Below are 26248 nucleotides of genomic sequence, written 5' to 3' on the forward strand. Positions count from 1 at the left end.
TCAAATGCAGTTTAGCATTGCCTGAGTCGTCTTCTGGCTCTTCTATGGAGTTAAGCAGTGAAGGGCGAAAGAAAACTCAGGCAACGAAGAGCTCCTTTATAAGCACTAAGATTCTTGGCCATTCCCAGACAATAAAAACTGACTTAAAATCCTTATAATGGATGCCTTGTTACTTCACTGCTCCTGTAAAACAATACCTCCTTAAAAGAAGTCCACAGCTTTATTTTTCACACTATCATATTCCATTCCACTACGATCAATGACAAAATTTCTGCAGCTTTTAGAAGAGGAATTAGCATGATATAAAGGTATCTCCTCTCATTTCTGTCTTGTCTAACAACAAAAATCTATTATGTAACTTTTTCTAAAACATTTCTCATTCTGGTCTAAATACTTTTGCCATGATATCACAGGCCTTAAAGGAGAACAGGCTCAACATTACTCCCTCCTCATGCATAAAAGCTATGGTATATTCATCATTGCATTTGAGTCATTTTTTGATACTTATTATTTAGATGTTCTGTTCTTTAGCCACTCTATTCTTCATGCAATCAAGAAACCCTTTGCTAGCACAATATCCATGGTTTTATATAACCAAGCCCTATTCAGACAAGCCAACATATTAGACCTCTTTTACTGCAGCTGCACTAAACCACATACAAAATGTAAAACACTGGCCAAGACATTGAAAAAAAGAGTCTATTCTGAGTGTCCAACTTGATAGTATTGCAAAAATCCAGCATTGAGATGATGGGTTGCTGCTCTATTTTCTTTTAAAAGATGGACGCTAAGATATCCCAGGCTGAATGTCAGATGTGAATTGTCAGACCCGTTTTGCATTTCATTGTAACTATAATTCTATGTGAACTCTAGAGCATTTGGATGCTATCTGAACATCTCATACATTCAAGAGCATTTCAACCGATTTCAACATACCAGCTGCTTCATTCAGTAAGATATGGCTTTACTAAAGCTAGGTCTAATTTCAGGCATTGCACAAAATGAAGGGCTCAAATAAAAGAAGTTGAGCTGAGCAATGGTGGGAGAAGGAAGAAGATGGATCATATATGCAGGATCAAGCAGTAACAATCTTCTTTCTGGTTGTGTAAGAGTTAGCCATCTGCTTGTTTTCTCTGAATTCTGTTTTGGGGAAACTGATCCAATTACCCTCCCTAACCACAGACCTCTTGTTTTGCCTGTGAAAATGAGGATAGGAACTGATTTAGTCATGGTGGGAGTCAGAGATTTGTGATAGAAATGGTTTTGGGTCTTGGTTGGGTTTTGTTTGTTTATTTGTTTTCTGTTTTTTACATTTTATATATGATTCTTCCTTCTCCTACATGGGTGGGAGAGAAATGTAACGGATGAACAAATTTCTAACATGAGTACTTGAAAAATTACATATGACAACACTGAGAAATGTACTTTACATTTTCCCCACTATTTTTGTAAGCTTTTCAGCGAAATCCTGGGAAAATAGTTGCTACAGGAACAATATGGAAGCATGAATCCTCAAGTTACTCCTTTTGGATCCAAAGGACATTTCAGGCTCCTAGTGGTTTGTGGGCTTGATTACTGTATTGAGCTCTGTGGTCTAGACACTTTTTTATACCTTACTGGTTGAAATGGTATTTTTTCCTTGTCACACAACCCTTAAAAACTGGATGATTAGTTTACTTCTAAGACACATGGTAGGTGAACAAGCTTAGCTTTGCTACGGGTCCAAAATACAATACCTCGTCTGGTTAAGGTAGTGAATGGAGTTAATTAAAACAGCAATGGATCATGGGTGGCTAAACCCCATAATATAAGGCTGAAAAAAGTGAATCAGAGAGTTAGGGAAGGACAATTCCTATGACTTGGGAAGGAAAGATGATTTAGCTTTGTGCAGTGCATCTATGAGAGGTTGTATCTGACAGGTCCTACCTTACTGTAAAGTGGGAAAGTCTTCTTTGCAGGGCTCACTCTTCTTAATAGCTGTGTCTCAGCACTGCCTCATGGGATGGTATTCTGTACACCAAGACAAGGTCGCTTGAAATGTAGCTAAGGAGAGAATGAGGAAGGAGTACAAGAGGTGAACACCACAGGAAGATTTTGCTGCCCTATTCCTTCATCCATTTTTCTTCTCTGATCATGTAAATCTCCCATCATCATCTGCTTGGATGGTTACTGTAGTAATAGTTGCCTTTACACATTACATGAGGAATGGGAGGTGTTAGGTCGTGGACTGGCTCCCCAGTAGTTCAAAGCCCATGTGGGAGGCACCACACTTCCTCACAGACAATCAAGCTGTCTGAAGATGGAATTTTGTTCCTGGCCACCACATGCCCACCCAGCTGCTTCCCTGCCAGTGAAAGCTGACTTCATGGGGCAGAGGAATTGGGAGCTCTACTCAGGAACTGCTCTGAGTCACTCTCTGAGAGCCCCAGCTGGCCTCATTCTTTTGGTGCTTCAGTTGGAAAGAAACAGAATGTAGTTTCACCCAGTCTGTCTCCTCCAACTTTTCACCAAATATCTAAGTCAGTTCAAAACAGAGTTTCTGGATCATGGCAGAATGTGAATGGCACTAGTGCAGATCTCCAGAAGCTTCTAACCTGCTGCAGGATGGACAAACTGAGAGGATGAAATCTTGCAGGGACAGCACTGCTCCAACAGAACATGACCTAAGGTCATGCTGCACAGAAAGGTGCCTGCTGACTTGTCTTGATGGGAGGTGCAACTTTATGAAGTTGCACATCTGGCAAAATTGCACTTCAGTCTTGTTCTTTGCTGTGGGAATTTCTGAGTTCAGTTGCTTGGGACAGTTAGTTGACAATAACTTTTATCTTCTGTAAGAAAATTTAGGATGTCTTTTCTCCTCATTATCTCTTTCTCCTGCTCTGTCAGGGTCTTTATTATAATACAGGCTTCCAGACTGTTTAGAAAGACTTGAGAGCATTTTTACTCCCATAAAATAAGGTCAATTACTCATTTTTCATCTATTGGTATTGACACACAGGTTTTAAGACATTCTGTAGTAAAGGAAATAGGCTCTTTATCCTGAGAAAATTGTCTTTGGAAGTATTCATAGACAACTTAGTTGTGTATCATGTCAGTACCTCAAGGCTGATGTATCATTAATTTTGGACTCTAGTCAAAATCTAAGGTGGTATTCAGTGCGATGAATAGATAAACACTCTAGACTGCTGAGCAAAAGCTTTCAGATTATCTGTGAATGTCTGTTATAATGTATTTCAAGGAAACTGTGCATTTCCTCTTTGTCTGTAGAAGTGGTGACCTTAAATATATGAGGATATGTTACCTATGCTTTCTGTTCTTGTGTCTGACTCATACCAAAGCACCTTGGAGCCCTGGGTGATAAAGTGCAATCTTCAGAAGATCAAATGTCATAAAGAAAAATACCTTGAGAACCTCAGAAAACACAAATGTCATTTCGTAAAAGCATGTGTCCCACAGAGATTCTTAAGATTACGCAGACATGGAATCTTTTTTACTAAGAGCAACCACCAAGAGTCCTCCTAAACATAACACCTCAGATGCAAGTGTAATGTTTTAAATAATAATTTAATCATTTTAGTGAGGCATGGGTTTTTCTCCCTCCGTCTAAAGTAGCAGGTCCAACTTTTCAGCCTTGTCCAACAGTTCTTACTGCAAAAAAGCCTATCAATCTCCCCTTTTAACTCTCCCTTTTATATAAACTCTCCACACAGCATGAAGATGTTATAAGCTATTATAGTAATGAATATCATGCTAACAGCCTATCAATTTCCAGCAACACACCTTTTAAAACTCTTCTCAATTCTCATTTTCAACTAATGTAATTTCATCTAGAACATCATTAAGATGTGTTTTCAACCCAAAAATATTTTGCTGTATAGTAGTCCTATTAAACATTGCATCTTTTCTATTTTTATGTACAGGTACAATTGAGACATATATTCCTTTAAGAAGTACAAGCATTCTCTTACATTTAGCCTCTTTACCCTTCTAATACATGTAGCTCTTCTACTGAAGATTCCAGAATGCTTCAATCAACAGATTGGCTTCTGTATTAGCATCTGTCTTAAAAGTTTTAAATGTGCCATTTCATTTCTGGTAGTTGATCCAAATTGCGTCACAGTTGTCTCTGCCCCCTTACAGGGCACTACCTTAACACTGTGCTATCCACAGCCAAGTACAATGATGGTGAAATGATGGCTTGAAACTTTTGAAAAGTGGCAAAATCTATTGAAGCTTGTTCAATTTTCCAATATATCTGACATTTTCTTAATTTGTGCTGGTCTTAAGCATTTGCTCCATGTGCTATTCTTGTTTTTCTCTACACTTCCCAGGATTTCCAGCTCTCAGCATTATGGATTTTCATGCACATTTATTCTATTATCACCAATAACCTCCATATGCTTCATTCTGAATTGAGTCACCTCTTTTTCTTGGAAAATTAACTCAGTCACTTGTAGCAGTTTCTAAGTGGTTTTGTTCCATCTATAATCCAATCTCTTATCACAGCCCAATGAAAGAACTGCAATACTGACTGTTTAGCTTCTTCTTTATGAGGTTTATTTAAGTATGCTCACACTCTTTTTTAAGTCCTTTGAAAATATTTCATATTTACATAGCGTATGATGCATCCTTTTCACTTCTGAAGCACATTTTCATAGTCAATAGCTGACTTAGATGCCAGCAAACTCAATTTGGAAAAACAAAACCTTTTGAATTGCATTTACTGTAGCAAGAGATTCCTAGCAGCCAATGTTTACAGCCTAAAAATTTTGTGTATTTCTGTCAGTTAGCATATTTCTAGACAGCTTCCGTTCAGGCTTCTGCAGCTATCATATCGCAAAAATGCTGGGAAATTGGACCATTTCCAGTGACATCTCATCACCTCTGACAGTTCAACACCCTCCTGAGCAGTGCCTCTGGGCCCTCTTTCACAGCTTTTCCAGCTATTGGGTGTCTGGATGTTTTCCTGCCCATGGTAGGGCGTGGAATTAGAAGGTCTTTAAGGTTACGTCCAATCCAAACCATACCCTAATTCTATGATACATATATTTGGCAGTTTAGGTGTTTGTGGTACAGGATACACCTCCTTGGCTGCTGTACTAGATTCCCTACAGAAAGGATTTTCTTTGGTATTTCCTAGATATCCATGAAGCCATAACACCTCTACTGGCATATGGATATTTTTCGTATTTTATAACTTGTTAGCAGTAGTCCACAAGCAACTGATGTGATCTGTCTGGGGGGAGCTCTTAGAAGCTTCAAAAGAGTGCAGAATACATCAGATCACCTCTTGCAATTACTTGGAAAGAGTGTGCTCTCTTCTGATGATAAAGCCAAGTGATAGTTACAGCCCTTCAAAGGTAAACTGGTCTGGGCTCCAACCACCATAGGTTCCTCCTATCGCTGCTGTGTCTTGAAAGAGCATTTAGGATATTTTTGGTTTTTTCTGTTTTTTTGTTGTTTCTTATTTTTTTATTTTGTTTGTTTGATTGCTAACATTTCACTCAACAATAGGAGTAAGTGAAAATTCCCACAACCCACAATTGTCCGTATTTGCAAGACTTTAAGCACAATGCAGAACATACATGATGAATTGTCTCATAGTAACAGTGCTAGTTAACATCTTGTGTTTTGGATTATGAGCTATGACTCATCAGTTTATCTCACTGATTATGATTTCACTGCTCCCTTCTGCTTCCCCAGCTGTTGTGCTCACTGGTAGCTGCTTACCTTGGACTGTAAGCTCTTTGGGGCATGAAGTACCTTCCAGGAGCTGTTGTATCATGTCAGAACAATCTGTGTCACAAGTTACCCTCTCTGCTAATGTAGCAGAAAATAAGTGGTCATATTAGTATGTAACATTGCATGCCGTATGTTCTCAAAATCTAAATTTTCTTTTATTATTTACTGAGGGACCTTTGTCCTGAAAGCATGTTTTACTATCACCTTGGATCTTGCAGAGAGTAAGACTCTGATCTTACAAAGTCCCTCAGAAGTTCCAAACTGCACGAGTTGCAGGTTGAAGTGGAAGGACCCAAAAGCCCGCCATACCTCAAAACAATGTTAAAGAAGGGAGGAGGAGCTGAGAGGACCCCAAATAAATTCATTTTATTGAGCTGTAACACTGCATAGCAGCAAAGATCTCAAATGCATTTTTGTAAGGGCCAGTTGCAGAAGTCAGATTTCAAAGTAGCACAGGAATTTCTTTAATACATCCTTAAGTGCACTTTTCCAAATAGACAGGTTACATTTCCATTTTCGTTTCATCTTTCCCGGACTTTGAACTCCTTCCCCTCTCCACTTCTTTTTCCTTATCCAGATATACTTAAAGTGGTTTAAATTTTTCTGGGGATTTCTTTGGTCTATACTTCAGAAAATTTACTGTTTTCTTATAAAATTTTCTTTTTCTTTGATTTACAGCTCTTTTGCTATTGTCATCTCTTGTAAGTATCCATAAGGTACAATAAATTTCTATGCCTCGAGGTTTTAAGACTTCTATTTAAATAACTTTCTGGTGATTGACTTTTTTACTACAAGTCCGGGAATTTAAAAGATGCACTTTCTTGTCAGAAAAGCAAAATTGGATATGACCAGCTGAAGCTCTTAGTGGTCTAAAACTGGTCTCATTAACTGATCACTCAATATACAATCAAACTTTCCAGAGCATGTTTCAATTCAAATTTCAGACACAATAAACTCTCCTTTTAGGCTTATCAAACTGAAGCATAGCCTGCTAGGATCATATTCTGCATGCAAGGAAATTGCCTGCTGAAGTTCTCTTCAGCCCATGTTGCACATATCTACAAGGTCATCAGTAATATATATATAAAAAAAAAGATTGTGTAAAATATGCTCAATGGCAGCAAAATTCATATTCCTGTAATATTTTGCTATTAACAGTGGCGTTAGGGAGATTTAACCTAGAAAATGGATATACACTAAATTTAAGTCAATAACTAATGGATGAGAATTAGGATTAAATTTAGTTATAGTTTATTCTATGTTTGCAGATTATATATTGCTGATAACTTTAATGTTTAGTATTGGCTATGAAAACATCTGATCATGATGCAGAAAAAAAATCCCTTAAACAGATTAATGATGTGATCCACTGTATTTAATCTCATATCCCCATGTCCTCTGATATAAATTGTAGCACTCTTCTGAGTCTTGTTAAAAGGAGACCGTAATGCTTAGTCTTATAATGGCAGAATTATAGTGATACATTTTGAAATGGGCAAAATCTTGTTGCTATCTAGCATTTTACAGAACATTGAGAAAGAGTAAAAGTATTGCAGGAATTACTGGGTTGTTTTTTTTTTTTGTTAAAATTGTAACACCGTCTTAGAATGACAATCTGCCTTCCCAACTTCCATCTGGAGTTTCCCTTGAATAAATATTCTTTTCCTCTCAAATTTGAGAACTAAATTATTCAATGATATTGCTTTGTGATGTTAAACAGCTGTTGTGTTTCACCCCTAAAAGCACATTTCATTGATGGCTGAAGCAATTCTTTCATTTAAGCTTTATTTTTAAAATGTCCTCTGTACCTTGAGCTAAATGCAATATATGCATACTAGAAAATTCTATATATTTTATCACCTGTGATGAAAGCAAGATCTTTGCAAATGACAGATTTTATTAATCCCACAGATGCCACTGAAAAGGTTTTTAATAATAACAATGTTCCGGAAAAGCATAAACCAATTCAACAGACGTTTTGTGGACATTTCATGGATATTTTCCAGGGAAAAGATGAGGGAAAGGCTGTGGATGTTGTCTATTTGGACTTTAGCAAAGCCCTTGACACCATTCCCACAGCATTCTCACAGAAAAACTGCCTGCTGAGGGCTTGGAAGGGTGCCCTCTTTGCTGGGTAAAAAAAAGTCTGGATGGCTGGGCTCTGAGAATAGTGGTGAATGGAGGTGAATCCAGTTAACAGCTGGTCCCTAGTGGGGCTCCCCAGGGCTCAGTATTTGTTTAATATCCAGTGTTGTTTAATATCTTTGTCAGTGATCTGGATGAGGGAAATGAAGCCCCCCTCAGTCAGTTTGCAGATGACACCAAGTTGGGTGGGAGTGCCGATCTGCTGGAGGGCAGGAGGGCGCTGCACAGGGATCTGGACAGGCTGGATTGATGGGTCAAGGCCAATTGCGTGGGGTTCAATATGTATGAGTGCTGAGTCCTGCAATTAGGTCACAGCAAACCCAGAGAGTGTTACAGGCTACTGGGGGCCCCAGTGGCTGCAGAGCTGCCTCGTAAAAAGGACTTGGGAGCAATCTTTGAAAACTGCAGAACATGAGCCAGCAGTGTGCCCAGGTGGCCTAGAAGGCCAATGACATATCAGAAATGTTAGAAGAGGCTGCCCAGGGAAGTAGTGGAATTACCATCCCTGGAGGTAATCAAAAGATGTGTAGATTGTAATGGTTTACTGATGGCCTTGGCAGTTATCAATTGGGCTTCATGATCTTGGAAGTCTTTTCCACACTTGGTGATTCTATGATTCTATGATCCCAGAGAAATAAAGGAGTTGTTTTTCTGAGAAAGCACCTACTTTTATTTACCAATGAGAAATTTCACAGGGCCATATTCTGCCTTCAGAGAGTCATACATAAATCAAATTGATTTCAATAGAAATTGGTTGCTTGTACTGGAGCAGCAGTATTGCAGAAACTTCTACAGAGATTCCAGCTAGATTTGCCTTTAACATCAAAATCCCCATTTTACACTTGAATCAGCAATTTTAGCTTCTAGATCTGACAAAATCATCCTGAGGGAAATAAAATCTCCCATGAAGAGCTGAAGCCTGGCAGAATGTCCTAGAAAGAGTATCAGCTTGCTTTCCTTTACCCTTCCCCAAGCATCTGCCCCAGGTCATTCTCAGAGCTAGGGTGCTAAGAAACAGGGATCATTTTTCTAACCTGATGGAAGCATTCCTAATCTGGTATGCAATGAAGATTTTTTAAATTATAATTAGTGTAGATCTGAGAAGAGTGAAAGGAGCCATGGCAGTCTTCTAACTTTTCTTATATTTATTATTCCTTATAATATACCAACACTAAAGTCCTACTATTTGACCTGGCTCCTTCTAAATACAATAACTTCATTTACCAGAAGGACAAGGTCAGCGTTAAGATCTGTCCATGTAAAACTTTCAGTCAGTTATACTATCAGATGGTCTAGCCTCTGAGTGATCCACTAATCAGATACTTGATGGCTTCTGGTTAAGAAAAAACAGCTAGAGTAAAACATGACTAATATGTTCTCCTGCTCACTGTGACCTGCTGTTTTGCTTGAATTGCTTGAACTTTAGGATTCACAATATCTTTTTCTACTTCTTCCTAACTTTTACAGCAGCATCATTTTTCGTCTGTCACTAGCTGCCATCTTTGGAGCTGAGCATCCCCAATGTGAGCAGGACCTGAAAATTGCTCAAGTCAGGAAATGAAAGTCCCCGTTATATCAAAATGGAAAGGGAAGGAAATGAAATAGTCTACAGTTTTGCGTCTAGAAACCATTGCATTTCATTCAGGAAGTTTCACACAAGGGATGCAATGTACTATCTAGCAGGTGAGTAAAAGGAATTTAAATCAGATTTACTGTGTTCTCTGATCTTTCCAATAGCAGCGATGTAGAAGATACCAATGACAACTTTGTTAAGACTCTCCATGCTGTGGTCTATCCATTTGTATAGTAATATTAGTGTTTGCTAACATATCTGAAAAGTTTACATTTAAGCCCCAGAATTGTAACCTGGGGGCTATAATTAACTCTGACTGTTACTTAGACACATCACTGGTCCCCAAGCAGCTCCAAGCTGAATTCCCCTTCACATCCTAGTGAGTCTTTCTTTTCAACTTCTAATGACTCTGGAAGAGCCATGCATAATAAATACATAGTTCACAGACAGCTACTTAGCCTGCTGTCTAACAAATCTCTAATTTGTTATCTAGTAAATATAGTAACACTTAAAATACAGAGACTCAATCAATGAATCTCTCTCCCTGTCTCATGTGTCTAGAATACACAAATGAGATTCACTGCTGCTGTTTGTGGGCCAGCCACTCAATAGGTACATATATTACCGTAAATATACATGAAACATCTTTTAAAAAATGTACAAAGAGCATTAACATGCTGAAGGGAAACATATTATTTGCTTTTCTCTCCTTGTCTCCTCTCCTGTGATATCCTTTGGCTTCCCTCAAAAGGGAAAATGAGGGAGTCAATTATCTGCAAAGGGAGTCAAGTAACTGCAGCAAATGCCTTGGGTCTACACCTGATTTCCATGTGCTATTCTTTATTTTATTAAAATAGGACCATGCAAACCTACTTCAGATTGGCAGGATAAAATTCAACGTTGCATGTTGTAAATATTATAATTCCTCATGACAGTCGCTGTGAGTTACAAGGTAAAGGGAGGAAGCTACAAAAACTAGTAATCAAATGGGTTTATTTAAAGGTTATCCAGTTGCTGTATGGAATTCAACAAAAATATTTATTTATATTCCTGAAAGAGAATTACAACACCCCAAGTATGTTTCATTTCAAGGACTGGACAAAACAACCTCTAGTGGTCCCTGTTGACCTCAACCATTTTGTGATCTGTGTGGCAACATGTTGAGTTTCCAGTGACAGAATGAGAGTCTGTGAGTCTAGACTAAATTTTTACATGCAACTGGACAACTGAAACGGAGAAATCTGTATTATGTAGGTGCTGACTACCCTTACTAATGAATTTATTTAGTAGGAATTGTGTAATTCTCTGCATGTGGTAATGAAGGCATTGTGCACTACCTGACAAAACGCATTAAAGTTTGAAAATGCTGCCTTAAGTGCATAGTAGAGATTTTTTCAGGGGTTGATAATTTTATCCCACTATTTGGTTTCATTACATGGAATCAATCATCTCCAGGGGGTTGATTTTAGACAGCTCAGAAATTTTTGGTTTGAGGAGTACACTGAATATTTTTCAGGATTTTAATTTGCATGGGTGGGTGATCCTTCCCCTCTGATTTGTTTTAGTTTTGAAATAGAAGATAAGAAAGCTTGTCAAAGCCTTTGTTTTTGTCTGGCTTCATGTCAAATCCATGTAGAATTCTGCATTCTGGCTGTATTTTCATAGGCTGACCTGGATTTCATGAAATTAAAAAGACTTGTCAGCTTTTAGAAGAAGTGCAGCTGAGATATCAGTTTGCAATTATATCTGAAATGTGGTCGTCAGTTGAGTTTACGTTTCATTGAAACAATTATTCTCAGCATTGTGTCTTTAAAACAGCATGTTTTGCCAAAGAATGCTGCAAATTATCTGTTTGAGACTAAAAAGCAAACCAAAACATGCTAAATGAAAAACCTAACATAATTACCCAGGCTAGTCAAAATCTTCCCTCTATTTTTGCTGTGACTCTCAAGATACTTAATTGTTTTCTTGCAATGACACTAGCCACCCCTTCAGCCGTCAGCTCTTCACCACATCACTCAAAAAGACTCACTCTTGGGAGGGAAAATGCAAGTGAGAATAGACATGTTCTAAAAACACTCAACAAACTAGGCATGCTTGTCCAGAGTTGGGATTTTGGGTTATGGAATAAAGAACGACTATAGAATTGTTAAGGAACTAAGAAACACCATGAACATTTGATCATTTGATAGGAATTCTCAGAGAGATTTCTTTTTTCAAAAGGACATAAGCACTACTGATAATGATTAAAGTTCAGTTCCAACATCCTGTAACTGTCTTGTTTTACTTCTATTTATGTTTGGGTTTTTGTAATCTTTTTTGAGTAGATAAAGATAAAAATCTCTGATGATTTTGATATAAATAAATATTTAAATTATAAAAGTCTGATTTGATAGTTATGAAAACAATGAGATACAGAGAGCTGATGGTGACGAAAATATTATGAAAATTTTAAAGATAGACCACAGAATCTGGAGGTGGTAAGTAGAGGGGTTTTGTGTATTTTGTATGCTACCAAGGAACAAAAGACTTCACTTGCAACAATTTTTCCAATGTTGACATAAGTGTATTTGAGCCAAATCCAGGTCCTTGTCTAATTGATACAACCCAGAATTTCCATATTTGGAGAAGTTTATCAGTTGCCTTTAACAGGAAGTTAAAATAAATAGGATAGTTGATTACATGGACACAGCTATAAACAATGGAGTGTTTTAATGCTGACATAGTGAGATTAACAAGCTATTAATGAAATCCCCATTTAAAATTATTTTGTCCATAAATTGTGTGTGGTGGAAATCTCCATACCCTTGAGGAAACTAGTCAGCGTTGAGTTAAACACACACATATATGTTTAAAATAGAAATACTCACATATCTATTATATATATATATATATGTGCGCGCGTGTGTGTGCATGTGTACACACACATATATCAGTCAGTTTTCTGATAGACAAGAGGAAGCCAAACTAGAATGCAAATATAACTTCTGGCACAGAGATCAGGTCAACCCAAACAAACTAAAATTAGTTGATGATTTTCCAAGAATAGATTTACATATAAAAAGAACAAAGCAGTTTAATACATTTGCTGACTTAGAGACCAATTCATCCCGGAGGAAAGAGAAATTCTTGAGTATGGCTGTTGTCCAAAGTATTATAATTAGGAGAAACTAAATGAGATTTTACTTTGGTCTTGCAAAAGAATCTATTTTTTCTTTTGGCTTTCACGGGATGAGTAGGTTGAAAATTCTGTATCCAGTCAAAATATTGAGGATCCATTAACAGGATTTTAACTGGGAAAACAATGGTGTTTCTTGTTAAGAAACTTGTTTGGGTTTGATTCAATTTCTGGTTTAGTCATTAAGGCTCTGCTGGCTAGTAATTTTGATATGAAGTTGTGTGTGACATCCTATCCTGCAGCTGCACACTGCCACAAAAGATACCTTTCTTCATCATGGGACACGTGATCCAAATGGAATGGTTTCTGTTATGCTTTGGTCAGGTATATAGCGGGGCACGGTGTTTTCAGTGTTCAGCCTCTTTTCCTTTTTGTGAACAATAGTTTACAGGAAAAAAAAACCCCAGACCACAGCCCAACCCCTGCCAAAAATGTATTTCCCTTGCTTTAGACAAAAGCAAACTTAGGAGTGCAATAGAAGGTCATATTCGTTTTTCTTTGAAACAGCTTCGTATGATTTCAGGCAAATCCCTCCCACAGCAGAAATGGATTATGAAATTCTAAGTCAGGATTGATTTTTGAGGACCAGCCTGCATTCTTCAGCACCCTTGAATCAAAAGGTTAAAACAGCAAATGACTTGTAACAAGGAGGAGTAATTATGGATGTCCTACTTTATCCACACTAGACATTAATTGTAAATCCTCTCATTGATAGCAAGTGCCTGATCTGACTGAAGTCTAGGAAAGAGCTGCCAAGGACTTCAGAAGTTATTAAATGAGAATATACTTGTAGCACATGGCAAGGAAAGAGTATACTTCAGATACTAGGTTTTTATTAATTTGGGAAGATAATTAGCCTTCTTCCTTTCAAGCCTGCAATGATAAAAATCAAAGGATTTAAATCGATCTCTCCCTGTCAGAAATGACATTTCTTCCATTCCTGATTACAGTTAGGAAAGGAAACATGCTCTGCTATCCCCATCTTCCATCTCTGACTTACTACATTTTCTTGTGGAAATGTACTTTACTGCATTTCACCTTGGTTTATTTGTTATTTAAGAAATAAGGCACCATCCTCTTACATGCCTTACATGTAAGTGCTGTGAAGTCTTTGGCTGAAAATCCTACTTAAATCTAAAACAAGAAAACAAGCCTCCTTGGAATTGTCCCAGCAATATGTCAAAAGCAGAGGACAGCTGAGGAGAAGGGTGTTGTGTATGTGAAGAAGAAACTACAGTTTTGGCTTTTTTCCTCTGTGTTACTTACGCACACAAAAACACACGCAAAAGCACTGGGGAGGGCTTCTCAGAGGAAGTGAGAGAATTTACGCTTGCTATACCTCAGCAAAAATCTGATGCTGGTTGGCCAAGTTGAAGTAATTTTAAAAGCAAGCAAAAAAATCCATGGAATACTCAATAAGCCATTTTGTAGGTCCATTCTAGAGCATAGGTAAGGGGTAGAGCAAGGGAAAAATTTTTAGGCAGTAAACACTTGAATACAAAGTGGCTGACACTGAGTTACTTAAATAGATATTTTAAAGTATTTCCTTTTCCTCTTAATACAAAGTTCACTCAGAAACACTGTACACATAGAGATGTCTTCCTAACCACAGTGTTACAAATAAACCAAATTATTTTGCCACAGGCAATAATTAGACAGAGAATCATTGGTAAAATCCTGCTGTAAACTGTATGCTTGCTGGAAGAATAATCAAGGAGTTTCAACAGTGCTTTTCAGAATTGTTATTTCCTATCCCTTTTGAATAAGCATTACCCATTTTCTTCATCCATCTATCAGAAAGGTTCCCATGCACATACTGAATGGATGTTTACTAAAATCTGTCAAACCTCCTTGTTCAGCTAGTAGGAAGTGCACATCTGCTTGCTGGATCTAAGGATGCCCAAGTGATGATGGTGTTCCCAACAAAGGGAAATAAAATTGTGATCTTCTTTGTCAAATCATCCCATATATACAACGCTACAAACAAGCAAGCACTGCCTTAATAAAAGAATTAAGAAAGGACCCTACAAAATATTTCCCTTATTCTAGACTTTGAGTGCAAGTATGTAATTTTGGCTGTATCACACAATAAAAATACATTGATTTATGCAAATTTTTACTTCCCAAGCCCCAAAACACTTTATGAGCTGTACAACATATACAAGAACATTTTCACTTAAGACTAAATGCAGCAATTTCTGCAGTGGATTTCTACATCTGTTAATTAAGGTACACTTGTAGCCCAAATTTCATTTTACAATACCCTCGTGTGCCATCTCCATACCTCAGCCTGGGAACTAAAGCAGTGAGGTTGCCTTTAATCTCTCCAGGCTCAGGAACTCTCCCAGAGAGATTTTGAAACTAGATTAAATCTATAAGAGAGCTCATGGGAGTATAAAGTGTAGACCTAGGTCAAAGTCCTGCATTGAGGGAACACCCTTTCCCTATCACAGAACATTCTATATATAATGGTTTATTAAAGATGATCTTTAAAGATCATCTAGTGCCAGCTCCTCTGCCATGGGCAGGGTCACTTTCTACCAGATGAGGTTGCTCAGAGCCCCATCCAGCCTGGCCTTGAACACTTCCAGGGGTGGGGCATCCACAGCTTCTCTGGGCAGCATGTGTCAGGGCCTCACTATGCTCACAATAAAGATTTTCTTTGTAATATCTAATCTAAACCTGCCCTCTTTCAGTTTGAACACATTGCCCTTTGTCCTATCATTTCCCCTTTTTCCTATCAGGGTACCAAAAAAGGTGAGTGGTATTAAACTTGCAAACTACAACACAGATTTTCTTTATCCTTCCAAGAGATAAGAGTGGCATTTGGCCTCTGAAAACGTTCATTGAGTAGGAGGTAGGGCTTTTCAAGCATCATAATTGATAGATTTGTAATTAGCAAGCTTTGCAGCAGGAAGAAAATCATTGCATGATGACTAGATTACAAACCCTGTTCTTTCATCCTGCTGCTTGTGATTTTGCAATGGCTCTGATTGTAGCTTCTCTGACATTTGCATATCTTCTTAAGCATTTGAGGTGCATGCTGATTTCATGTTTTATCTCCTTTTGATATGTTGCAGGTGCTTGTCAGTGACTAGCTGAATTTCTATTAGTGTTAGCTTTTATTTTATTGAAATATTTGTGCAGAATGATATATCACTGAAGCATAACATGAGTCCATCCAAATCCAACTGTGTGGAAAGACTTACAGAAGGCACTGAATGCACCATAGAAGAGAGGTGTTTTGATCTGATCATTGCAGGTAGATGGGTAGGGAACATTTTTTTAACTGCATGCAGTGCATGGGGAGCATTTAAGAGCAGTTTTGCATCCATTTGTATTCAGCAGGTTATCTATGCATATGATTGATGTGGCCTCCCCTTTTCCCTCAGTTGCTGCCTTTGCCTCATGATTAACACCAATCTAGTACCTTGTCACGACTGAGGCATCAGTGGGATTTCAGAGTGACAGATGCCCTCATGGCAAATACACTCAACAGCAACTGGAGCTAAAAGGCCACTCTTCAAAAATGGGACATGTTGACAGCTGTGGAAAGGTATCATAGTGTACCATGTGCTATTAGGTTATTTGATCTTGTGCTTTGAAGAAAGATTTTGGGCTGGTGACTTAGGAATGTTACTCCAATTCATTATTTGTTGGCTTCCTTCACTTCTGAAACCTGCATTTCTTCACCAACACTGATGATAAAATCAAAATATTCAACAATTTTATGTATGAAGCTTTAGTCATTCAGGTGTTTGTAGAAATTTGGTATCTTTCCATGATGGTACTTGTAGAAAATGACTAGCAGGTGTGTAAGATTATTTTCACATAGCTGTAAGAACAGCAGGCATCACAACCTATTTTTCAATGTCTCATTCAGCCTGTTATTCCATTTGCTCATTTTTATTTGTTATTTTAGGGCTCAGTTCTGCAATGACAGATAGGAAAATCACTTAGACAAAATTCCTTCAGAATGACATTTTTTGGGACAGAGAAGCTTAGTTCACAGTAATGGTAAATGGGTATTTATTTAATATAAAAGAATCTGTGCAAAATAAATTCTTTACTGTGACTGGGAAAAAAAAGATTAAGGAAAGCGTGCTCAAAAATTTCACTGCCCAGCTTATATTTTTATAGCAAGAAATGTTGCTAGCCTAGTGTTCAGTTTAAAGGAATCATGAAAGCATCAAAATTTCCTGTTTTCTAGCCTTTGACTAATAACGTGGAACAAAATATGAATTACCAACCCTCAGCACTGTATTTTGTTGTTTTCCTCAGTCTCAAAAGGGTTTTGGGATATCAACAGGACTGTGCCTTCTAACAGGAATGAGGTTAAAGTCACCTTCTGCCATCTCAAACTCAAATTGTGCATACGGGGGGGACAAAGAGTAATAAATTACAGATGGATTTTTACTGTATTCAGTAGCAAATGATGCCATTGTATTTTTTACTATTTCAGTATTTTTTGAGGTTGGCAGAGGGTTGCCTTTATTTTTCTATGTGTGGTGCCTAGCTACAAAGACACTGGTTTCACACAGAGGTATATCTGGAGAGTTGATGTATCTTTTTTATTTATTTTTAATACCAATTCATTTCAGTGACCACAGGAAGGGCCCATGCTTTATAAAGCCTGGCATTATCTGATTATTATTTTTTACATTGAAAAAGGTCATTCAGGATTTTGAAAGATTTTTCTTGAACTTCAATACCAAGTTACATTCAAATCAGCAGTTTAAATCAGCAATCATTTTTAAGAATATTAGTTTGGGGTTTTTTTTTAATAAATGGAGAGCACAATGGAGAGTGTATTTATTTATAATTATGCCATCTTTATTATTAACCACGTAGGTGACACTGAATATTCATAATCCCAATGTAAAACCAGCCTCCGGAAATTATAAGTAATACTTAAATCTTTTTTATTTCGGTAGTGATAACAGATATATTAGAAATACGGCTTCTTTATAAGAAATGGCTAAATTTGCAAGAACAGGTTTATGTGTTTTTCCTGAAGAAACTCTCTGTGATATAAAAATAAACCTTTGCTTTTTTTTTTCTCTGCATTAATAACTGCACCTAGAAATAGTACAGACAGTTGTGGTAGAATATACATCAAGCAAACTCATTTATAAACAAATCTAACTTTATATATGAGAATAATGACAAAAGGGAGGTCTTTTGCAAGATAACTCATTTTTACAGTGGAAATGGCTCAGCTGCACTTGACAAGTTTTTTGAAAACAAAAGAATTAGACTTTGACCAGCAGCTCAACAGGGATTTTTGGCAAGGCTGGTGTTATCATTTGCAAGGGCCAACAACTCCCTCTGCCTCACACGCTGCACAAGGAACAGTAAATGAGTTGGGGAGGGCTTTTATTTGCAGGAAGAAATGACAGCGCCAGGACCACTGAATTTTTAAATAGATGAAGATAAAAAATGTGCTTCTTTGCCCCTGCTTTAACGCGCTGACGTGCCAACGTCACTTTAACAGCCTAACAAAATAATGTTTGCAGAGATTGAACCTGCCTCTCACATGCTCAGTGGTACATTTGCAACCACCCGCTCCTAGCATTCCCCCTCATTTCCTTGTCGAATTTAATCTCAGATACAGTAAATTAGATGGACAACTTATGCTGGATTCTCTCCCTAATGGGTATTACCAGCAAGATTCAGGGTATTATGATCTGTTGTCCTGCATCTCAGAGGGAATCTTTATGCCACAGAGATGCTTTCCCAGGCTGTGCTATTCATAATGACTTGAAGCAACATTTTGGTCCTTCCTCCTCATTTCATTGACCCATGCTCATCCCTTCCTTGCCATTTTCCTTCTGACATTCCCTCTTCCATTTTGTTTCCCTGTAGGTACTTTCATCTAGAGCTAATGACCTTTTGTAAATATTGTTGTCTTTATATTTTGTTTGTAAAATGACCTGTATAAGGGTGTTTACAGCTATATTCAAGAGTAAATTTGTAGGCTGTCTTATTGTTGACAACCACAAAACAGTATTTCTCCAATAAGGTTTAACTTAGAAATGTTGCCACTCATTTCAGTGGTTTCAACTCTGTCCTCTGAGGCAAAAAATCGTCATAGTACCATTTAATGATGAACTTTGGGCATCAGGTTGGAGTGTTTTGTTGGATGCAACAGAAATGCTCCTTGCAAAAACATATTTAATATTCAGAGGTGTGTGACCTTTGGTTTTGCAGTCAGATAAAACTTGGCTTCTTTTTTCCTGTCTAACATTACAAAGGTAAGGAAATAAGAAGATAGGGTAAATTGCATATTTATGCTTATTTCTATCTCCCACAAGGAATCTGAGAAGTACTTAGAATGCAATTATTTAGTTCAGATATTCTGTCGAGGAAAATGTTTCCACAAGCGTTTTACAGACTTACTGTAAATAATACAATCACACGCTTCAATCATAAATAAGCAAGGAGGAGCAGGAAAGAAAGAACTGAGGCATAAACAGAGATTTGAAGTCTGCTGCTGAATCTAGGAGACAGCAGAATGCAGAGTGGTTGCTCCAGGTGACAGAGGAGAAACCAGGTCTACCGAGGACGACAAGGCTGGGTGAAAGAGGGAATGGAGGAGCTGGAAGTGTGAGACAGATAAAAAGTGTGAAGTCCTGTGCAGGAGCTTCTGGCAGCTCCATTTGGAGGGGGTTTTGTGGTGGGGGAATTCTTGCAGGTTGTGTTCCGCTTTTTAATCAAGTCTTAAGGGGATATGTGAGACCACACTTTTTTGGTTTTTTTTTTTTTTTCCTTTGATTGCATTTGATTGTGAAGGTGGGTAACTTTATAGCAAAAAAAGTAAAAGGTATTTTGAGTACACTCTAGTACCATGAACATGTTTCCTGTTACAGAGGAAGAAAACAAGGATCAGAGCACCACATCTGGACAAAAAGAAAGAAATGTGTCTATCACTTTGTTAAGCCAAAGGACACTGAATAGTGTTCAGGGAACTCTTACTGTGGTTCTACTGATGGAGATGGGTGAAGAATCCTTGGAGAACAAGATGGGGAAAATGGGTGGCTGCTCTCAGGTGTTTCCATTAAGGGAAGCAGGAAGACTTTTTTGGAGAGATGTGCGTAAATACACAATGGTAGCTCTTGGTGAAACTAGGAGTTTTCAAGAGGAGAGGAAAGCTGCTCTATTATTATAATGTGTATATATATATACATATAAAAATATATATAATGTATATAATAGTATTTACTAAACCCTAATGACCATTATGTTGCCAGAGTTGGACATCAGACGTCATCAGTGTCTGTCCAAGAGTGATCCTTGGTTCAGATCCCAGTTGGAGCATAACAGCCCACATTTGAGAGGAAAATAGCTGTATGCAACTTGCCTGGGGTCCCATATGCATAATAAATTCTGGAACATGGCAAGAAAGAGGTCGAGGAACAAGAGTTTACTTAGACCCCAGTTTTACTGTTGTATCACAGAACAGATGAAATCCAGCTCCTGGGAATATTTTTCTGCTACAGGTTTGTTTGTATACATGTGGCTATCATGATCAGCTCCCACTTAGATGACTTTTGAAAGCATGTTCTCTATTAGCTCAGAACCAGCAACCTACATGGATTTCCACATCCTTATAGGATTTCCTGTGGCATGAGCCAGGAGTTATCTACTGATCTCAGATCAAGACACTGAGAATTACAGACTTCAATCTTCTATACATCACCAATATTTTTCTTACCTCTGACCAGTTTCTGACTCAGTTTCTCTCTTTAGGCTTGTTTGTAAAGATTAAACCATTGCAACAAAGATTTTTGAATATAAAACTCCTTTGTAATAGTTACATATCCTTTCTTATTTTGAGCAGAATTACTCTAAGTCTGCCAAATGGACCTGGTTAGAGCATGGCCCATATATATTGGCCCATTGTCAACCTTTTGCCTAACTTAGGTAATATATGCAAAAAATAAAAAAGTGTCAAACTGAATTTTGATGACTATTTCACGTAATGATTTGGAGATTATTGTCATAATTGAGCCTTCATAAAAATGTGAACTATTCAGATGTAAGTTTGGTATTTAAATGGACTCTTGAAAAGGCTCCAGATAATATATCCTGAAAACTGCATGAAAATATGTTATAGGCTACTGGCCACAGTTGGCTCATATAGGCCATCATTTTCCCTTAGATGACAGCCTTCTTTATGTCTTCCCTGACTTTTTTTTCCTTTAGTTTCCCATTTATCTGCCCGTCTCAGCTCTGTCATCTCTTGGCTACACCATAACATTTTCCTACTGAATCCTTCAAAGCTGCAAGGCACAATATTCAGTAGGAGTTATGGGTTACCCTTGTCTTTAGCTCTGTGATTGCCATTCTTCACTTCGCTTTCAGGGATGGAAATTCCAAGATTTGCCCTTGACTCTGAGGTTATTTTTTTATCTCTCACAGCTTTTCAGCCTGTTTCCATGCACAGAGCTTTCTCTGGAGGGCTGCCAGAAGTAATCTTTATCCCATCACCCCCCTGCTGTTGCCAAAACTCTTACTCATATGCCAATTGCAATTCAGTAGTTTATAATCTCTCTTAATTTCTGGTATGCACATTTTACAGAGTAATGCCAAGCTACTGTCAAAGCACATCCATTTTCAATCCCTAAGCACCATCACTGCTGTCCCCATGATCTTAGAGCCACACAAGAATCAGACACAAGGGTTAAATTAAACAGAGGTGATGAAGGGAACATTTTGATCAGATAATAAATTAGCAGACTTTATGCCTTCATAATTATAAATTTCTTACCATATTCACAAGTCACTTGTCAAAGTCACCAATGGATCCAGCTTGGGTCAGTATCTCCTTCTAGAAGCCATTTTTAATTTGAATGTATATATCACATTTTAAAACCGCAACAAAAATCTTCTTTAAATTGAAAATGTGTGTTAAAAATATCAATGCCTGATGCTGAGATCATCCCAGTGTCTGACACTACCTGCCACCTGGTGGAAAAGTTTCTTAGTTGCATTTTTCTCTTGATTTAGTTGATTAAAGTTTTCTGGGAAAATCCCTAGTTTTTTAATGTGCAGTGCAATCCAGAAAGGATAGATTTTAACTAGCTGAGAAAGGCTAGAACTAACTTGCTAAATTACCTTCCAGACATAGCAGTTGGGACCCCATAACAACACAGACTGGGAAATCTGCTGAAGATAACTGTGATGGTTACTCACAGTAGGCTTCATGGTGCCACTGCTACCCTGAAGCCTGGATTGTCTTAAAGTTGGCTTGAGCCTGTTTCCATAAGTCAGTCACCACATTTTAGACTTACTATAAATCTCTCTTGTGCTAATTTAAAACAGATTGTCCTGTGGCTGTTTGAATTGTGACAACAGTGGGTGTTATGTCCTTATTGATTTGAGCACTGTTGTTCACTCTGTGCTCTATTCCACAAAATGGGAAGTATGGCAGTGTGAGTGAAGTCCCTTTTTGTGTAAGGGGTATATTCTCTTCTGTATCTCCTCTGCAGTAAATACCACGGTGAACAATTGCCACTGCTATGAAAGATGCTGCATAAAGATGAAGGTCTATTGAGAGTGAAGGTCACACTCTGTCTTGAAAAGTTGACTTCAGGCCTTCAGGCAGATGAGGGGCTTAGAGATTTCAGGCTCCAGTTACTATGTTCCATTATGTCTAAAAAAAGATTTTGTAGCTGATTGTGAGCCATACAGATATGAGAGAGATACAGCTTGAGGCAAGGGCATTTTTAGTTTCTGGATTGTGGTAAGGACTTTTTTAGCAACATGCTAAATATAAAAATTCTGCATTTTATCCAGTAACTCCTGAAGGTAAGACATACAAGCTATTCTGAGAGTAGATTCAGAACCTCAGGATGGACATTTCTCAAGTAAGTACTGCCCATCTTTGGGATGTAAAGCTGTGCTTCATCTTGTCTTCTTTTATTTCACCTACTGCATATCTGATTGCACTGTGGTGCAGATTAAACAGCACAGATAGAAGGCGTCCCTCTTCCCACACCAGTCCAAACTCAGGTTTACCTCTAACTTACCTAAAATTAATGCTTGCTTTGGACTGGAAGGTCCTGAGACTTATTTTGCAAAGGAACTGGCTAAGCCATAATGAAAAGTATGAGAAAAATCTCCTCTTGATCGCACCCTACTACTACTACTACTTGCACTAATGACAGTGACAGTAATGATTGCTCCTATTAAAAATTTCTGCTCCTACTAAAAGTTTCTTGGTTTTGTGTTTGAATCACCAGAAAACTTGGTACTTTCAGTTTGCAGTGGCTGAAGAACACTGTTGTGCTGCCTGAACTTAATATATTTAGACAAATAGGTGAAGAACTCCTTACAGAGCAACTCAAGATAGCTTCTACATGTCATTGAATTCCAGAATTTCACTTCAGATGACAACATTGGCACTTCAAAGCATCTTGCCAGAGGCAGTCGTCGAGTTTGTAAGTATTACAGAAATTGATAGACCTAGGAATCATTAAAAAATCTGTTTCCATTGAGACTTATGAATCTGAATTAAAATTATGCAGCTAAATCCTGTGGAAGTTCTAACCTGAAAGTGGTGGGAATGATGCACTGAAGAGCAAAATTGGATCTTGACTTGAGTTTGAGGCCAGAGGCATAACACGCCACCTCCCTCCTCAGATACTTTCTGAGGTGAAGACATCCAAAGTCTGTCACAACACCACAACCCATAAGATAAAAGCAAAGCTTTTTTAATATTGCACCCACTCAAACGTCAGTCAGGGAGCCTCTTGTGAAACAGCTCTCTCATCCTACACTGAAAGGAGGTGTCAGGTAGCAGTACCTTGCTACAAAGAGGTATTCATTTTTTCAATAAGTTTCCTTGATTGTGAACAAATAGAAAACCTTCTAAGCTTCCTGATTTGACGCAACAATACTATGAGTAAAATAAGAATTTTCCTCTTCAGCCTGTGAATGTTGAAATATTTGTAAGACTATTCATGTAACAAAACTCTTTACCTTGAATGTTCTTCAGCTGAGATCTGTGTAATCTAATCTTCCTCTGTATTTTTTGAGGAAAAAACAAGGAGAAAAGAAGCTTATATGAAAAAAACCCCTAACATTCTACAACCAATTTAAAGTTTTACCTAGGACTGCCCTATCTTGGCTATCATTATAAATATCTATCAGCAAAAGGGATTAATTTTTTATCCGCATAAAGGGATAAATGTCTATATGGGTAATAAGACTCACTGTGAGAAGTAAAATTTGCTTTCCAATTTCAGCTGAGTTCACTTAAACTGCCCCTATAACTGAAATTATAGTTTTATTGATGTTTAGAACTCTTATCAGAAAAAACAAGGTAGAAGGAACACACAAATAAATTCATCCTGATGGAAGTTCCACAAAGAATTTTTGGTTTTTTTAATTGGTAAATCTGAACCTCTCTTTGCTTGTGTCTACTTAGCCTTACTTAGGAGGTGTCCCAAATTACTCCTCTTACTTTGTAGTTGGTTTAAATTTATCATTTCAAAACTAAATTTAAGGGTAAGTGCCTTACTCCTTTCTGTCCTCTTGAATCAGGTTCTTCAAAAGCTGGGATAATTTAGTACTATTTTTTCATGCTAATTAGGTATTGAAGAAAGCATCTAATAATGTAACATGGGCATTTTCCTGTGGATGCAAACTGAGGTCTTGGGAGTGCAAGTTTACACCTTTAGTCTTGCTGAAGGACAGTTTGTTCCCCTGTTAAAAGAGCTGTGTACCATCACTGGCAAAATCAAAAGCTCCAAGTAAACACAGGTTTTCCCTTGTCTTTATCGTGCTTGTGCAGGTACAAATTTGCAGCAAGATTTTCACAGCAGTGTACCTTTAGTACACAAATGGAAAACTCTCCAGAAAATGAAATGAGGGAGATGTCTAGTGAAAATAGAAGTTTTCAGAGGTATATGTTAGCTTCCATTGACTTCTCAAAGTAGTTAACCTCTGCAGAAAGATTGGGTTGCTGCTTCATTTGCATTGAGAGCTATCCTAAAGTTCACCTGAGCCTTTGAAACTTTACATCATAAAGGAAAAGTGGAGACATGCGAGAATCAGAACTGCAGAGAACATGTCTTGCAGCTATGATAAAAAGGAAAGAGAAGCAAATAAATTTCAAAATTCCTCAGCAAGTGGCTTCTCTACTTGTTCAGGAAGCCAATAGCTGTAGAACCAGGCAGATTATTAAGCTGTATTTAATACTGAGAAGAAGAAATCAAAACAAAGCTGAGTGTGACTTTGGTCATTGTGTATGGGATGACAGAAATAAAGAAGCAAAAGGTCACAGAAGGAATAAGTGCTTGATCTTCAGGAATGATGAATGACAGTGAAACAGAAAGAAAAACTTACACACTGAGGTCGATGGAGCTACCTGGACCTTGAAAAATCAAGCTAAGGAAGAGAGAAACTCTGAGGGAAATTTGCAGATGATGACCTCCTAAAGAAGAAGAAAGCAGAAGGACAAGAACTAAGAAAATTAAAACAGAGGAAAATGCAGAACTGAAGACAAGTTCAAAGTTAATTTTATTAGAACTGCCTTAGCATTTCATTTTAATTTCAATGAATGTTGACCACGTTTGCTAGCGCTGAATTTCACCTACTGCTGTGAAGCCACTTCTTTTGTGGGAGACAACTACTTGGAGAAGACATTGTGTTTGCTGCATTGTGTAAATGCTAACTCAGCTAGGTAACAACAGCAGAGGCTACTGTACTATAGATGTCAATGCATTTATATTTTTGAGGGTGCCATATGATTCTTCCATCTCAAGACAGCCTAGTGCCATATGTAAATACTTGTTCTCATTCTTGTTCCATTCTTTTCATCACTGGGACTATGAAACTGATCCAGCATGACTGAGACAGAATGATCCTTCACTTCACAACCATTTATTTTGTTTTATTTCACTTAGGTGATTTCTAATTCACTTCAAGACTATGCTCCTTACCCTGTGGAGATTTATTCTCTCTGAGAGTTCCTTATGAAAAAGTATTAAACTAAGTTATGTCCACTGAATCACCTTTATGTACTGTTTCATTAACTTTTCCAGAGAATCTGAACAGGTCAGAGGTGTGCTATTTTTTTTTTTTTAAGAACTTATGATCCTATTCTGCTAGTACTGTTCTACTCTTTCCTTAATTAAGACTCTACCATTTCCTCATTTCCAATTTGTACCGTAGCTGAGGTAGTTTATGTTCCAATATATTCACAGGAAGGATTTCCAAATATTTAAACCAAGCTTTGTGATTTGCTTTCATTTCCTGACCAAAGATATGACATAATTTATATGCATTAAAAATGTAAAGGATCTAATTTCACAGCAGGAAAATTTCATCTTAACAGGAATTATTGGCTTGACCAAGTTTTCCACTGAGAATCACTCTATTCACTAGAGAAACATGACCTCTGATTCATAAACCAATGGATTCATAGAAAGGTTGTCTGGAGGAGACTTCTGAGCACACATTTCTGCTTGAAACAGTGACAGTGTTCCTATGACTAGGTGTGGCACACTTTGTGACTTTGCCCAGTAGAGTGTTAAAGCCCACCAAGGATGGACCTTTCACAACCTCTGTGGGTAACTTGCTCCAATTCTGTACTAACTCCTGAG

The 26248-nt window shown here is 37.7% G+C and overlaps 1 protein-coding gene across 15 annotated transcripts in view; it reads right to left on the bottom strand.

Moving 5' to 3' along the window:
* The window catches only part of TENM4 (teneurin transmembrane protein 4), a 1564491-nt gene that overhangs the window by 690711 nt on the left and 847532 nt on the right, over positions 1-26248 (bottom strand). The window contains exon 7 of one of the 15 annotated variants that reach the window (XM_026792644.2): positions 1927-2043. The exons of the other annotated variants lie outside the window; for them this stretch is intronic. The gene's annotated coding sequence lies outside the window, so the exon portion shown is untranslated. The remainder of the gene's footprint in view (positions 1-1926; positions 2044-26248) is intronic. 15 annotated transcript variants of the gene reach the window in all.

The sequence above is a fragment of the Zonotrichia albicollis genome, chromosome 2 (assembly GCF_047830755.1).
Source record: "Zonotrichia albicollis isolate bZonAlb1 chromosome 2, bZonAlb1.hap1, whole genome shotgun sequence".
Lineage (NCBI taxonomy): Eukaryota > Metazoa > Chordata > Aves > Passeriformes > Passerellidae > Zonotrichia > Zonotrichia albicollis.